A 15,742-nucleotide genomic window follows, 5' to 3' on the forward strand; every position below is an offset into this window, starting at 1 on the left:
CCTCCGCAATAGGGAGTGAGAACACCTGGACAGACCAAGCTGTCCCTCACCCTATCCTGGCTGCCCGCAGAATAGCCTGCTTCCCCTCCCCTGCCCTCCCCTCCCCTCCCGTCTCCCCCCCCTCCCCACCAAACCGTCTGCTCCTCTTCCCTCCTTTATCCAAAATTAGGCTGAACTGCTCCCGCCCCATCGTCCTGTCCATGTTGGCCCAGCGGGCCCTAGTTGTCTGCAGAGGCCCAGCTCAGAAGTCACCTCCTCTGTGAAGCACCCCCCAACTCCCTGGGGGGGCCTGCGATGGTGGCTTTGCCCCATCAGTCAGAGTCCTCTCCACAGGACATGAAAACCACCGTGGGTCCCTGCCACTCGTCCCCCCCTTTTAGTGCCGTGCCCCCCTTTGGCTGTCTGCTGGAGCCTGTGAGTCTTTTCTCAGAATAGTGTTTTATTATGCTTTATTATTTATAATGTTTATAATGTTCTATTATTTATTTCTCAGAACCGTGCATAAAAGAATCTAGCAGGATTACGCATCACTGCAGAATACAGCTATCGAGAAAACTTTCTGAAGGGGTGCCTGGGTGGCTCAGTAGGTTGAGCGTCTGACTCTTGATTTCGACTCAGGTCATGATCTCACAGTTCGTGGGATCGAGCCCTGCATGAGGCTGTGATGAAGACAGTGTGGAGCCTGCCTAAGATGCTCTCTTTCCCTCTCTCTCTGCCCCTCCCTGGCTGTTCTCTCTCTCTCTCTCTCTCTCTCTCTCTCTCTCTCTCTCTCTCAAAAATAAATGGACACTAAAAAAAAAATTAAAAAAGAAACAAACTCTTTTTGAAAATACAGATGGTAGACGGAATAACACATCACCCAAGTAACAAGATCCACCCACCGGTGGGCTTGATGTCTCCCGGAATTTCAAAGCAGTGATGAGGGAAAATGGTTTTCCTAGCTGGCTGCAACAATTGTAAAGTCTGCGAATTCTGTAGGGAGCAAATAGGGAACAAGGTACAGGCACAGCTTCTGCATCGTTGCTGTTGTTGGGACCGGGCTCCTACCGCAAAGAAATGCTGCGCTTCAATTAGAGGTTGGTGCAAATAAATAATTCTCTTTCCCGGCACTGTTCACAAACTCCTGATTTCCATCCTCGCGTCAGGGACAGAAGGGGCTCCTCGCGGGCCAGGACTGGGTTTTGTCCTCATTTCCAGTACTTTGAGGCACGCCTGGTTTGGACCATGCAGACAAGTCGAATACAGGAACCAGAGGGCTTGTTGAATGAGTGAGTGAGTGAATTAAGGAAAGGAAGGTGGGGGGGGGGCAGACCGAGCTCCCCCCCAGGCTCGGGTCCTCCCGCTGCACTGGTTTTAATAGCATGAATGTGACTTGGCTGGACCTGGCACCGTGCGTGAGGCGGGGGGGGGGGGGGCACGTTCCTATCTGCTGAGAGCGAGACCCTCGGTCTGAATCAGTGTCTGTCAGGTGCGGCCCCGCACTGGCTGTGATTCATCCCCTCGTGCGGGGAGAGGGGCTGCGCTCATCTCGCCTCGCCTCCCCTCTGCTTCCGAACCTTCCTCCTGGCAAATGCAGCCTGAAGGAGCTGCTGTGGTTTTAGAAATTAATTCACCGGATACTCTTCTGGTCTGGAGAGAAAAAGATACGCAGTGTTGTCTTAAAGAGGCATTACAGGATCCGCTGAGAATGTGAGGCTATCAGGGAGCCACCCCGGGAGAGGAGGCACCAATCCCAGCTGTCACTCCCAGTGTTTGGAGCCATGGCCTGCGGCTCAGGGAGCAGCGGGTCCATCCTATTTCGTCTTTATCTTATTTTGGCTGACCTGTGCCAAGAGCCTCCTGTACCAGGCACTGGGCTGAGCCCTTTATAAGCATTTGATCTTCCCTGAATCCCTGAAACAATCCTGAGAGACTGGGATCATTCTGTAGAGGAGACAAGTCATCTCTCGAAGTGGAGAGAAGTTGCCCTTAGCTCACCCAGCTAGTAAGTGCCTGGGTTGGGAATTGAACCCGTAACCTGTGCCCTGAACCACTAAGCTGTGCAGCTCAAATCTCGTCGGCGGCCCCTGTGAATGCTGAATGCTTGAAGATTAAAAGGGGAGTAAGACCCACTACTTGTACCCAGCAAGGGGCCGGACGCAGAGGCAGATAAACCGGACGCGGTCCGATCTGTGCTGTAATGGAGGAGGGCCAGGAGCTGGGGCTGGGGAGGGCTCCTCCGAGCACCGGGCACGGGGTGGGAACTTGGTGAGCGTTGGGCAAGCACCCTGTGCCTGTCAGCCCGGTTCCCTCATCTGCAGCACACCCCTGAGTTGTTCCTGATGCTGGTTTGTGTTCAGAGAGAAAGAACTCTCCCAGACAAGCCTACAGAAGTGTGTTCTTGACGTGTGCATCACTGGCTTTGGGGAAATCCCAGCGGACGTGTTCCCACGACAAAGGCTGTTGTGTTTTGGAGACACGGGCTGGAGACGGAATTTGGGGGGTTTGCAAACTCAAGGGAGGCAGAGGGGCCAGGCTGGCTCCCCGGGCAGGGCACCCCCCAAGAATCTGGTCTCCACGGAGCTCTGTCAGGCACGGGTGTAAACCGATCCCCGCACAGCAACTGCGCATTAATGAAAGTTTTGACAGAGAGATTTCATTTTGGAACTCACATTCCCTGAAGGGTTTGTAATAATTGCACTTGAAATGGAGCCATTTGGCCTCAATGCTTTCCAGATTGGGGGCGCAGAGGTATGCTCCTTCCTGGGAAGGCCAGGCTGGGGAGCGGGAGGCCGCGGGACGTGCCGCCCCAGGGGGAGTCCCCAGCCCCTCTCTGTGTGGATGCAGGGCCCGTGGCTGGCCCGGGACCTTGTCTCCAGAGCTGTGATCTCCATGTCCTTACAGCCATGCTGGTGACGGGCTAGCTGGGGTCTGTGTCACAGACTGAGTGGGGACAGATGGGGGCCTCCTGACCTGGGTTTCTTCTTCCTGGCCCCAGAAATGCACGGGGGAAGGTCTGCCTCCCAGCACCGTGTCCTTATGTGATCTGTCCTCAGGTATGTGGGGCCTTTCCCCAAGTCGACTTCTGCCTACCTTGGGGGACAGCCACTGCACAGGGCAACTTCTGGCCTCCCCCCGCCTCTCTGGCTGCCTCTGGCCCCCTTCTCCCTCCACCTCAGGGCCTTTGCACTTACTGTCTTCTCCAGCTGAGACACTCCTATTGGGCTTTCTAACGGGGTGGCCCCTGCCCCTGCCTCCCACTTTGCCTGTTCTTTTCTTCTGCTTTATTTCTCCCCATGGCATTTAGAACCCCCAACATACTAGTACTATGTAATCGGCTTAACTATTATGCTAATTATCTTCTGTCCACTGGAATGTAGATCCCTCTAGAGTTTTGTCTCCTGTGTTCCCTGTTGTGTCCCGTTACTCCAAAAATATCTGGAGAATGAATGAGTGAATGAATGCACGAACAAAATGGGACCAGACGTCGTGAAAGGTGACCTTGTGCCACACATGTGGGAGAGGTTAGTGGAGCGGCCACCAAGGTGGCCAGATCCCGCCAGATTCAAGGAAGCTTGTTTTAACACATCAGTCTGGGTCTGTTTTGCTTCAAGTCTGCTCTTCATTGAAGCCAATACACATGGCTTCGTCCTCCTGCCCCTGGAGTCACAGGGAGTGAGGCAGGGCTCCACAGCTCCTCGTAGGCCCGTGTGTGTTCCCCTCAGCCTGGGAGGAGGCAAGGCTGGATGATCACTCCACTTCGCAGATGGGGAAACTGAGGTTCAGAGGTTAAGGAAGATCTGGTCCATCAGAGTTGGCGCTTGGGGACCATACAGATCACTAAGTCTAGGGCCTTCCTTAGAACCCTTGACCTGACCACGGGGCTGGAGAAGGGGTACCCAGTGAGGCAGCTTTGGGGGAGGAGAAAGCCAAGGGTGCAGGCAGATGTGGGTTCAAGTCCTGAATGATGACAGTTCCCAGCAGTAAGACAGGGTGAGTCACTTCACCTTCTCAGTTAGAATGGAGATAATTATGCTTTGCTCACAGGGTTGTAGGAAGGACAAAATGACATCACATTTATGAAATGCCTGTGTAAGCTGATGAGCCTTATGCCAAACGGAATTTTTTTTAAGTTTATTTATTTATTTTGAGAGAGAGAGAGTGCATGCAGGAAGAGCAGAGAGAACTCAGAGAGAGAGAGAGAGAGAGAGAGAGAGAGAGAGAGAGAGAATCCCAAGCAGGCTCCGCATGGTCAGTGAGGAGCTGGATTCAGGGCTCAAACCCATGAACCATGAGATAATGACCTGAGCTGAAATCAAGAGTTGGATGGCCAACCGACTGAGCCACCAGATGCCTCACCAAACGGAATTCTGGCGAGGGTTCTCAGCACTGGTGTGGTTTCGTGCTGGGAAGCTGACCTTGGCTCCCACCAGCAGGGAAGGTTCTACTGACAGCCAGTTCCCTGTAGGAGGGGGGCCACCTCCCTGCTTTCTTGGATTCATCTGTAGGCCTTCAGCAATAAGAGATAGGAGCCGAACGCACACCAGGGGAGTCCTACAACCAAACTGCAAAAAGGTTGCTTGGAGTTGGCCTCAGGATGAATGGGAACCAGCAAGCCCCTCCACCGTCCTCCCAGATCTCTCTCTGTCCCTCATCTTGGGGTCTTTCCCTGGAGTGTGCCCCATTCAGTACCTTGGAGGAGCCTCTCCCCCAGCACAGAGCACAGCATAAGTGATGCAAACTCACGGCCTTACTGCTCAGGGCCCAAGAGGAGAAGGGGTTCTTCCCCATGCTGGAAAAGGAAAAACTCACAGGGAAGGATTCTGATTGGCTCAGCTGGGTCACGTGCCCACCTGGCTCCCCCCTTGAGCCAGGGGGCAGGGCTGTGTAAGGGGATGGCCCCTCCCATTTCCAGAGTCGGGAGGATGAAGGCCTGTCACTGGACTAAAGGGGTGCTATTGCCTGAAGATGGGGAGGGGGTGCTGGAAAGCAAGCAATGAACGTGCCCCCTGGTGCAGATGCCATTATCCTAGAAACTGTTATGTGAGAAGTGGACCCTGCAGACGTGGTCGGGAAGCACCTTTATTACAGTTTCCTCTGTTCCGTTTAAAATGTACTCAAGCAGGGAGTTTTTTTTGGTTTTTGTTTTTAATTTTTTTAATGTTTTAATTTATTTTTGAGAGAGAGAGAGAGAGAGAGAACAGGGCAGGAGCAGAGAGATAGGGAGACACAATCAGAAGCAGGCTCCAAGCTGTCAGTGCAGAGCCTGACACGGGGCTCGAACCCACAAACCGCGAGATCATGACCTGAGCTGAAGTTGGATGCTTAACCAACTGAGCCACCCAGGCGCCCCAAGAAGGGAGTTTTATCCCTGCTCTCCAGCAGAAACTGGGCATCCCCATGACATCTCTGGCCCTTCAGTAGGTAATAGAAAGCTTGACAGTCCCTTAAAGTCCCAAACTCAGTCTCAGTTCCTTAACCAGAAATGTCTGCTTCCGTGCCACAATTGAAACTCCAAACTTGCTTTAAAGGGACATCCGCCCCCTTCCCCAGTTGGGGCCCGCTGCGGGCTGGCTGCTCAGAGGGGGTGGTCACTTGTGCCTTCTCTGCCTCATTGCCACTCCAGCCCCCCACAGCTGCAGGGTTGAGATGGGGTCCCAGGCGAGGCGAGGCTGGAAGAGCAGGAGGGTGTCTCCCGCACTCGGGAAGCCTCTCAACCCTTTTATTATCTTCGATGGGGCAAGTTGCCCACTAGGTTCTGGTCACCTGCTTCCACCTTTCTGCATGGTGGCTTGTTTCTGAGTTCACTTTGGTATTGGACCGCTTAGGGCTCCGGTGGGAATTCCCGGCTGACGGCTGATTCGCCACGGAAGCGATACCTCGGTGCGTGAACGCTTTCTCTCTGCTGGACACCGTGTGGACACTGTGCAAGTTCTCTGGCCGGGTCCTTCCAGCAACATCATGAAGCGCGCCTTACCATGTTACATGACATGACATTCTGTTAAAGTTCAGGTGCACTATGTAATTATATAACATACAGCAGCGTAATGATACGTATAGTATTGTGATCGTTACCCCTGTTTGCAGATAACATAGCGGAAAGTCAGAGACGTTGAGTAGCTTACCAAAGCCTACACAGCGGGGCACTTGAGTGGCTCAGTGGACTTCAGCTCAGGTCATGATCTCGCGGTGTGTGGGTTCAAGCCCCGTGACGGGCTCTGTGCTGACAGCTTGGAGCCTGGAGCCTGCTTCGGATCCTGTGTCTCCCTCTCTTTCTGCCCCTCCCCTGCTCATGCTCTGTCTCTCTATCTCTCTCTCTGTCAAAAATAAACATTAAAAAAATTAAAAACAAAAAACAACCCCCCCCCAAAACCCCAAAGGCTACACAGCTAATAAGTGGCCAGCAGAAATCAGGCCTTTGACTTGCCTGGCAAACTTTTCTGCCTTGATCCTAGTAGTGGCAGGGTGAGCGCAAGATCTGCCTCTCTCCAAAGTTCATTTGGTAGGAAGTGTTCCTGCCTGTGGGGGCAGAGGTGGCCTGGAGGCTCTGGCACAGTCTGAGTGGCTGAGCTGCACCTTGCTGGACGGAGCAAACCACCCCCCTCCCTCTCCAGTCTCAGAGGATCTCAGGGCTCCCCTGGGAGTTGATGTGCTGTGGAGGGGTGTGTAAAGATGCCCGGTGGGGACCTCCCTGTCACTGGCCGACAGACGTGCCCAGGGCTTGGGCATCGGGGACCCAGAACCACACAGAAAGGTGGCCCAGTGGGCATGGAACCGGGCCTGGTGGGCTGGTGGCATCTTCTCCAGGTCACAGCGAGGCCCAAGGAGCCCGGCCGTATGCAGAGACCCCTGATCTGTCTTCCGGCAGCAAACCCCATGATCACAGACTTGCGGGGGGCTCCTTTTGGGCGTTCGGTCTCCCTCGGAGCCACGGGTGTCTTTAATGTCCCTGGTGTGAGCTGGCCACCTGCAGACGCTGGTCCAGCAGCATCGGACCTCTGGGGTGGGGCCCTCTTCCTCGTTAGAAGCAGATTCGTCCTACGGGGCCCAGGAGCGGGGCCTCATATCCGGAGGCGTTTTATTTTTATTCTTATTACAAAGAAAATTGCCCTGGTCATCTACACGAGGCAGTTAAAGATGGTTTAGGAATCTGCCAACTGAAATAAGCCTGCAGGATTAGGGACGAGATGGGTCGGTGGCCGTGAGGGCTGTTGGCCCGGAGACCGGCACACATCCCCATGGCTGGCCTGTCCCAGCTCCCACTGCCACCCTGCTGGGCATGGGAGCTCAGAGGTATCACCCCCTGGAGGTGGCCCCTTTGTCCTAGATTCGCCAGGCCCCTTCTCCAGGACACCTACCCTGGTCTGTCCAGACGGAAGCCAGGCTGTCGGCAGGAGCTGCCCCTCTTCTTGGCCCTGCCACTCTGCCTGCCGTTTCTGCCCCAGGCCCAGATGCCCAGCTCGGCCGCATGTTCCATTTTGTCAGGCCGGTCACTGGCTTCATCCCCACAGGCCTTACCGCAGAGCCTTGTCCCAGTGCTGCTCAGACTCTCGTGGGTGTGAGAGCGTGTGCGCACATAGGCCGTGTATATGCGGGTTGTGCGTGCACACAGTGGGTGAGTGTGCATGGGCCGTGTGTGCATGGTTCTGTTTAGTTCAGAGCAGAAAACAAAGCAGCATTTTCTCTCTAGAAAAATAAGTACGCATGGGATATATCACCCCTGCCAAAGCCTTCGGGGTCGTTTGGCCCAATCACCCTTTTTCAGATGGGGAAACTGAGGCTCAGAGGATGGGGCATTCCATATCAGCTGGCTCCTGACTCAGAAACTCCTTCAAAGCTGGAGACTGAGCCTGCTAAGGGACCAGTGACTGCCAGGGAAGAGGTAGGGCTTGGGCAGGACTGGGGCTGGAGCCCTGCCATCCCTGGGAACCCATGAACGGGGCCTTGCAGCTGCAGCCTAGGAGGGCTGCTTGACTGGGAGCCCCCTTCTTGGGCCCAGTGTGGGTGGGCGGTTCAGCCCACGAGTTCTTGGGGAACGAGCCCTCCCCTTGGCATGCCCGCCAAGTGGCTGTCTACCCTCCCCCCGGGCGGCCTTCCCCAGAAGGGCCAACCTGCTTGCTCTGCCCCAGGGCAGACACTGCCTGTGCTTCCTCCTCCCCCACCCAGGGTGAACTGCCTGGGGCCTTCTGTGGCTCCCCAGGGCCCCGCCTGCCTGCTTCCCCCAGAACTGCCTTAGTTTGGCCACCCCGCCTAAGGACAAGGCCGGGACCATGCGGTCCCTCCCGTTCCATGGCTTTTTTTGTTATTTTCTCAGGCATCTATGATGGGGCCTCATCCGGGGCTCCCCCCAGTTGCAGTGGCAGAAACAGAGCCTCAAGTAGGGAGCTTCAAAGCCAGCAATGGGAACTCTCATCCTTCGGCCCAAAATCGGGGGCTGAGAGCAGTGAGGTGGCTACCGTTCAGGGAGCTGGGCTGGAGGCTGCGATGTGTCTCCTTCTCCGAGAGAGGTGGGTGCAGAAGCCCTCCTTCGGGCTGTTGAACACAGCACCGGGGCTGTTGAGGAAACTGGTTTGGGCCACAATGGCTCTGCTGTTTCCTGCGTCCCAGGACATTTGCAGCACTTTGTGGGAAGGGGACCGTGTGCGAGGTGCCAGCTGACACTTTCTCTCCGCAGCCAGCCCAGGAGGCGGGGAGGCAGCTCTGAGCAGATCCAGGCATCTGTCTCCTGCCGACCCCACCTTCCCAGTGCCTCCGGGCTCACCCTCCGTGAGAGCCGGTGCCTCCCTCTCTGCCACAGGCTGACTCCTCACACTGAGACTTAGCGATCAGGGCCCTGTACCCTCCCCATCTATGCTATTCCTGATTCGGGGGGCTTTCAGCCACGTTCTCTCCACTCCAGAGGCTCCAGCATTTCTGTCGGTCGGGGTGACGCCCATGTAGCTGCTGAGAAGCCACATGCGTGCTGGTGCTGGGGTCTGGGATTCACCAGACGTCTCCCCCTCGGCTGCTTCTCTGGTCCTTCTCCAGGGCTCTGAGCGGTTGGCAGGGCACAGAGGATTTTATGATTTTTTTTTTTTTTTTTTTTTTTACTTACTCATTTCACACGTGAGGCCCCTAAGCTCAGAGGAATTCAGTGACTTGCCCACAGTCCCCAGCCACCAAGTGCGGGAGCCCGGGTTCTTGACTGTTGTCCAGATTCTCTGGTTGCAGCTGGGGCTTGGACCTACTGTCGTCCCTGCCTGCGGTGTGTGTGTGTGTGTGTGTGTGTGTGCGTGCGGCCTGTGTGTGCCTGTGTGTCCATCCATATGTGTGGATGGGCCCGAGTGGGTCTGGGTGTGCCTGTGTGTGAGCACCGTGTGTGCGTGATGGCCCTTCCACTGCTGTTCAGGAACCGCCCGGCCCTGGGGAGCCACAGCCTGTGATCTGTGTCCCGCCCTGAAGCCTTTCTGGCATTTTTGCAAGTGGGACTCCCTTGGGCGGCTCTGGGAAGTCGGGGCAGAACATCCCGTAGAACAAAGGAGGGTGAACAGCAGTCTTTTCTGGGGACTCCCGTCCCAGGTCCGAGCCTCTCATGCCGGGTGTGTGGGGTGGGGCAGCAGGTCGGGCACCACAGGCTGAGGAGTCCTCTGGGTTTTGTCATCTCTCTCTTTTTTTAATTTTTAAGTCTTTATTTATTTTTGAGAGAGAGGGAGAGAGAGAGACCAAGACGGAGTGCAAGCGGGGAGGGGCCGAGAGAGGGGGAGACACAAAATCCAAAGCAGGCTCCAGGCGCAGGGCTTGAACTCACGAACCATGAGATTATGACCTGAGCCGAAGTCGGATGCTTAACCGACTAAGCCAGCCAGGCGCCCTGGGGTTTTGTCACCTCTTAAAAAAGCATGTGCAACCCTTCAGCCTCCGTCCTGAGAGGTCTTTTGTGAGGTGGCCGCTGGTCCCTCAGCATTCTGGTGGAGGTCCATGTGCCCAGCCCTGCACCGTGACGCTGCGTCCCGTGCTGTGCCTGGGGCCAGGTGAGCTAGATGCGCCCACAGCCCCAGAAAGCAGCCCTATTATCATCCCCGTTTTTGCGTGTGAGGAAAGGAAGGCTGGGGAAAAGGAAGTGGCCTGCCAGTCACGTGACTTCGGGCAAGTCACACGATCCTAGAAGGGGCCGCCGCAAGGAGGGAATGGACGTCTGTGGCAACGTCCGGCACATCACAGGTGCTCAAAAGTGGCGTTCCCTCCTCTGGACGTCTCTGTTAGGGGGCCGGTTGGCAGAATGGGGTCTTGTCCACACGAGCCTGCCCGAGATGGCTGGGCAGGTGGAGGCCACGGAGCGGGGGTATTGGGCCGAGGGCTTGGACTCAGGGGAGACTTGGCCACACTCCCCAGACATCTAAAGGGCTGTCACGGGTGGGGAAGGAGCCAGGGTCTCCTGGGGATGACTAGCAAGCACATCTGGGCCCGAGGGATGAAGAAGGAGAGGTGACCCCGAGGCAATTCCAGGAGAGGCAGTGGACTTCTCATTGGTGGGGGTGTTGAGACAGAGTCGAACAGCACATTGGGGTGACCTGATGACACTTTTTAAAGGTGACTTTTTAATGTTTATTTTTGAGAGAGAGAGCGTGAGCAGGAGTTGGGGGGAGGGGCAGACAGAGAGGGAGACACAGACTCCAAAGCAGGCTCCAGGCTCTGAGCCGTCAGCACAGAGCCCGACGTGGGGCTCGAACCCGCGAACCACGAGATGGTGACCTGAGCCGAAGTGGGACGCCTAACCGTCTGAGCCACCCAGGCGCCACTGATGACATTTAAAGCATAATCTGACTCCACTTAATTGGGCCCCCTGCTCCGCTGTCCCCACCCAGAGAAAGCAGAGAGTGTGAGAGTTGGAAGTCGTCTTTCGACATCTAGGCCAAACGCCATCTGTTATGGATGGGGAAATTGAGGCCCGGCCGCCCAGAGCTGGAACACGACACTTGCTGAAGATAACGCGGTTTAGTTACAGGCTAGACGCTTGGCCTCCTGCTTGTCTCCCTTCGGAAAATCCTGAGACATGAGGAGCCTTATCCTGGGCTGTCTCCCCACCCCCACCTCCCACAGCCCTTGAATTCTCCAGCCCTGCCCTTCCCCCTCCCCTCTGCCTTGGTTCTGCAGAGGGAGCGACAAGGGGTAAAGGCAGACCCATTCAGAGCCTTTAGGACAAATGTTTGAGAGTCACCAATTACCTGATCCTCAAAGCCCTGCCTTTGACTTCCTTCCTGCGGGTCTTGATGGTTGGGGCCCGGCCACGACTGTGGAATCCCGTCCCGACTGTGACAGGCATATTGCAAGCACATGTTTGCTGTCCGCAGGCTGCTCGCAATAAACCCATGCTGAAAACCACATTAAAATGAGCTGGAGGAGAGGGAATCACTTTGTAACATGCTTTATTTTATTTTATTTTTGACTTGGAAAGAAGCATGTCTTGGCCGCTAATCAAAGAGTTGGTGGGGGCCTCTTAGCAGAAACCAAACCGGTCCTGGGCCAGACGCAACCCCCCCCTCCCCCGCCCCAGGCCCCCTCGGACGGCAGCTCCGGCTCGAGGGAGCTGAGAAGGCGCCCCCGGACCATGGGTGGGCCGCGTGGCTGGTCCAGAAGCTGGAGGTGGGTCCTTGGTGCCAGCCCTGTGTCCACTGCATCCAGGCTGTGGGATCCTGTAGCTCTTCCTTCTTTTTGACTGGCTGCAGCGCTCCTGGGGCGTCAGGACTCCATTTGTTCCCAGAAACACGAAGTCCTTTGCGTCAGGAATCGGGCTCTTGTGGCCCTCGTGGAGAGGATATTTAAGGATCGTTTTGGCAGAAGAGGAGGACGGGGACTCAGTCCCCCAGTGGTGGGGTGGAAGACCATCCTGTCTTCGCCTGACTCTCTCCAAGACCACGGGATGGTCTGGACCATTGTAAGATCCCCAGTGAGAAGTGCTGGCATCTCAGGCTGACGGGTCGTGCTCTGGGATTCATCCCTGCGCAGCCAGCCACCCTCTGGCCGTCCGTCTTAGATCCACACGGCGCCCTCACCCCCTGCAAGTCCAAGGCAACCCATCACCATGCCCTAGAACCTTCCAACCGTCCTTGCTCGAATCCATCGCCTCCTCTCTGGCCGTCTGTTTCTTAGTTCAGACCTCGCCCCCCCATCAGCTGGACCACCCCAGCCGCCTCCGGTCCAAAAAGGCAACTAAACATCCCCTTCCCTGCTTCAGACCCTTCTGGATATAAGCCAGACAGCGCGGCCACTGCCGAGCGTTGTCTTTGTGCAGATTAGGAGGCGGTGGCTCTTGACTGCCATCTGCTGGAAGACAGGTGTAATAAGTCTGTGGATCTGTGTGGAGTGATGGTGCCCCCTAGGGTTGTGCACGCACAGCGTCCTGCATCCAAACATCTCGCGGCCTTCGAGATCCTGGGGACCCTCATGCCTCCTGCCCCTTTTGCCCATTCAGATCTTACCCTCCAATGACATTGAGCTGTTTGGGGCTCCATGGTTAAGAAAGTGGACTCGGGGAAATGCATCCAATCAGCTTCCTCATCTGTGAAATAAACGGGCATAATAGCGTGATGCTCTTCAGGGGGTTGTCGTGAGGACCTTCCTGAGTTAATACTCGTCAAATGTTTAACATAGGGCTTGACACACAGAAATACTATATTGGTATTTTTTCTCTTATTGTTTTCTTTCACTTCTGTCTTTTGGTGTGCGTTCCTTCGGCTGGGAAATGTCTCTCTCCCACCCCGTTGTGCGTCTTTGATTGGTCAGTGTCTCATCATACCTCCAGGCTCCCCAGTCCCTGGGTGACCCTCAGACACGGCTCTGACAAAAGCTTTCCTAGTCCCTTAGATGTTCCTGGGCTCCCCGCCAGCAGGAATGAGGTTGGATTTGGGTCTGAATCTTCAGGCCCCCAAACTTCCCAGAGCTTGTCCTGAAAATCACCTCGACTCATTTTGAGCATTTTGCTATTCAATACTGATTTTAAGCCAAGCCTCCGTTATATGGGATCTCAGTTCAAAATGGTAAAGTAAATTAAATATTCCTTGGTGAATGCCATTTATTTAGTAGGGTCAGCCCTTTTACAAACAGAGCTAAGGGGGGGAAAGGGGATATTAACAACTAACAAGAATTGACCGCGACAGTGAGCTCCTCCTGTGACTCACTTGTGGAACCCTCACAAGAACGTCAACTTTATTCACAGTCCCATTTGACAGAAGAGGACACTGAGGACTTGGGGTTAAGAAACTTGCTCAGGGTCCCTAGGCCAGTAAGCCGGACCCGGGATTCCAGCTTGGTCTGACTGATCTCAGCAAGAGGTGGGGAAGCATGCCGGTCTGAGGGCTGCGGGCTCCTTCCTGCCTTGAAGTCCTAGGCCCGGAGATATGATGGGGGGGGGGGGGGCAGGGCCAGAAGCCCCAGAGCCACAGGAAGGGAAAGGGGAAGCCAGGCGCAGCGGGAAGGGTTTTGCCCTCTGACTCTTTGCTTGGTGTCCTGGCCCTTCCCGTAGGAGCTGTGGGATTGTACCCTGGGAAGAAAGAAGTGAAATGGGCTTCGGGCATCCGAGGATCAGAAGCTCTGTAGCCCGCTGTGTGGCCCTGGGGGAGTCACTAACCTCTCTGAGCCTCAGCTTCATCGTGCTAACAGCACATCTGCCTCCGGCTTGAGCGCAGACAACTGGGGAGACAGGCTGTATAAATCGGCCCAAAGAGAAGCAGTGCCTGTGGGGCAGAACTTCTCTAGTGAGGGTGGCAGTTACCCTTTTGAAAGGAGTCGGAAGCCTGGGACTGAGGGATTTGCAGATCAAACCGGAAGTGGTGCCATTGCAGACCGAGGCGCTTTCCTACTGGGGCATGACTTTGTCCGTCATTCCTGGGGCGGGGCTTACGCAGCAGAACAAAGCCAGGGAGATCAGGGTGGACACGTCCTTCTGGGGCTTAGCCTGGGGAAAGCTCTGTGACCTCAGTTGGAGAGAACTTCTTGGCTGAGGGGCCTGAGAGGGATGGGGCGGGGGCATCGGGGCACCCGGACTAGGGAAACGTATCCTGTGGTTTGTCATAGATTTTCTGGTTTGTTCATTTCTTTTCAAAAATAATGTGTTGAGGTCAAACTCACATAACATGAAGTTAACCATTTTAAGGTGGCATTTAGCGCATTCACCCACTGTGTTATGCCACTACTACCTCTCTGTGATTCCAAAATATTTCCATCGCTCTAACGTAGAACCCCATAACCCATTATGCAGATCCTCCCGTTCTCCCCCACCCCACCCTCAGCCTCTGGCAACCATCCCTCTACAATTCTGTCTCTGGAGATTTGGCTATTCTGATAGGTCACATGGAGAGAATCACAACATAGGACTCTGCATCTGGCGTCTTTCACTTAGCATAATGTTTTGGAGGTTCATCGACATCGTATCGTGTATCTGTACTTCTTTATCACGGCTGGATAATATTCCGCCGTGTGCTGATCCGCTCATCCAGTGGTGGGCATTTGGGCTGTTTCCACTTCTTGACTCTTGTGAAAAGTGCTACTGTGAACAGTGAGCCTGTGTGTACCTTGTTGTTTGAGTACCGTTTTCACGTCTTACGGGTGTATATCCAAGAGTAGAGTTGGTAGGTCACTGCTGATTCTATGCTTAACCTTCTGAATAACCACCAAACCGTTGTCCTTAGCAACAGAACCATTTTTTTCATCAGCAATGTATGGAGATTCCAGTTTCTCCACACCTTTGCCAATACTGGTTATTTTCTGTATTTCTTCAGTTACCTTTTCATTAGCGTTAGCGTATCGTATCTTCCTCCACTCTTACATTTAACCTGTCTGTGTCTTTAAGTGGGTTTCTTATCAACAACATAAATTTGGTTCTTCAGCATTTTTTTCCATTAAAATTAGTATTCATATTCTTGAAATATCTATTATATTTGTCACTGTTTTCTGTTGCCCTTGTTCTTTCTTCTTTTTTTAAAATGACTATTTTTTAAAGAGAAAGAGAGGGAGACAGAGTGCAAGTGGGGGCGGGGCGGAGAGAGAAGGGGAGACACAAAATCCCAAGCAGGCTCCAGGTTCTGAGCTGTCAGCACAGAGCCTGACACGGGGCTCGAACTCACAAATGGTGAGATCATGACCTGAGGTGAAGTTGGACTCTTAACCGACTGAGCCACCCAGGCGCCCCGTGTGTCTTCTTAGGAGAATTATATTCAGGTCCTTTGGTCTTTTTAAAATTAGGTTGTTTGTCTTTTTATGTTGAGTTGTAAGATACATTCTGGATAATATGAATTGCAAATATTTTTCTCATTCTGTAGGTTGTCTTTTCACATTGTTGACAGTGTTCTTTTTGATGGACAAATGTTTTTAATTTTTACGGAGTTTGATAATTTTATCAATTTTTTCTTTTGTTACTTGTGCCATTGGTGTCATATCTAAGAATCCATTGCCAAATCCAAGGTCATGAAGACTTATCATGTGGTTTCTTCTAAGAGTTTTATGATTTTTAGCATTTGAATTTAGTTTGTTGGTCCATTTTTTTTTTAAGTTAAACATTTTTTTTTGAATTTTTTTTTTTTTTTTTTTTTTTTTTTTTTTTTGAGAGAGAGAGTGAGCACGAGCTGGGAAGGGGCAGAGAGAGAGGTTGAGAGAGAGAATCCCAAGCAGGCCCCTTGCTGTCAGTGCAGAGCCCAACATGGGGCTTGATCCCACCAACCGCAAGGTCATGAGCTGAGCCGAAATCAACGCATAACCAACCGAACCACACAGAGGCCCCTAATCCATT

At 54.0% G+C, this 15,742-nt stretch overlaps 1 protein-coding gene and 1 long non-coding RNA gene across 4 annotated transcripts in view; one reads left to right on the forward strand and one right to left on the reverse strand.

Annotated features, from left to right (window-relative positions):
* COL26A1 (collagen type XXVI alpha 1 chain) overlaps positions 1 to 15,742 on the forward strand; it is a 169,591-nt gene that overhangs the window by 107,637 nt on the left and 46,212 nt on the right. The window lies entirely within an intron of this gene.
* Positions 11,368 to 13,895, reverse strand: LOC109495146. Its single transcript, XR_002150393.2, has 2 exons — positions 13,586 to 13,895; positions 11,368 to 12,517 (listed from the first exon to the last, which is right to left on the reverse strand). It is a non-coding gene; the product is annotated as an uncharacterized LOC109495146 (long non-coding RNA).

Source organism: Felis catus, chromosome E3 (assembly GCF_018350175.1).
Source record: "Felis catus isolate Fca126 chromosome E3, F.catus_Fca126_mat1.0, whole genome shotgun sequence".
NCBI classification, from domain to species: domain Eukaryota; kingdom Metazoa; phylum Chordata; class Mammalia; order Carnivora; family Felidae; genus Felis; species Felis catus.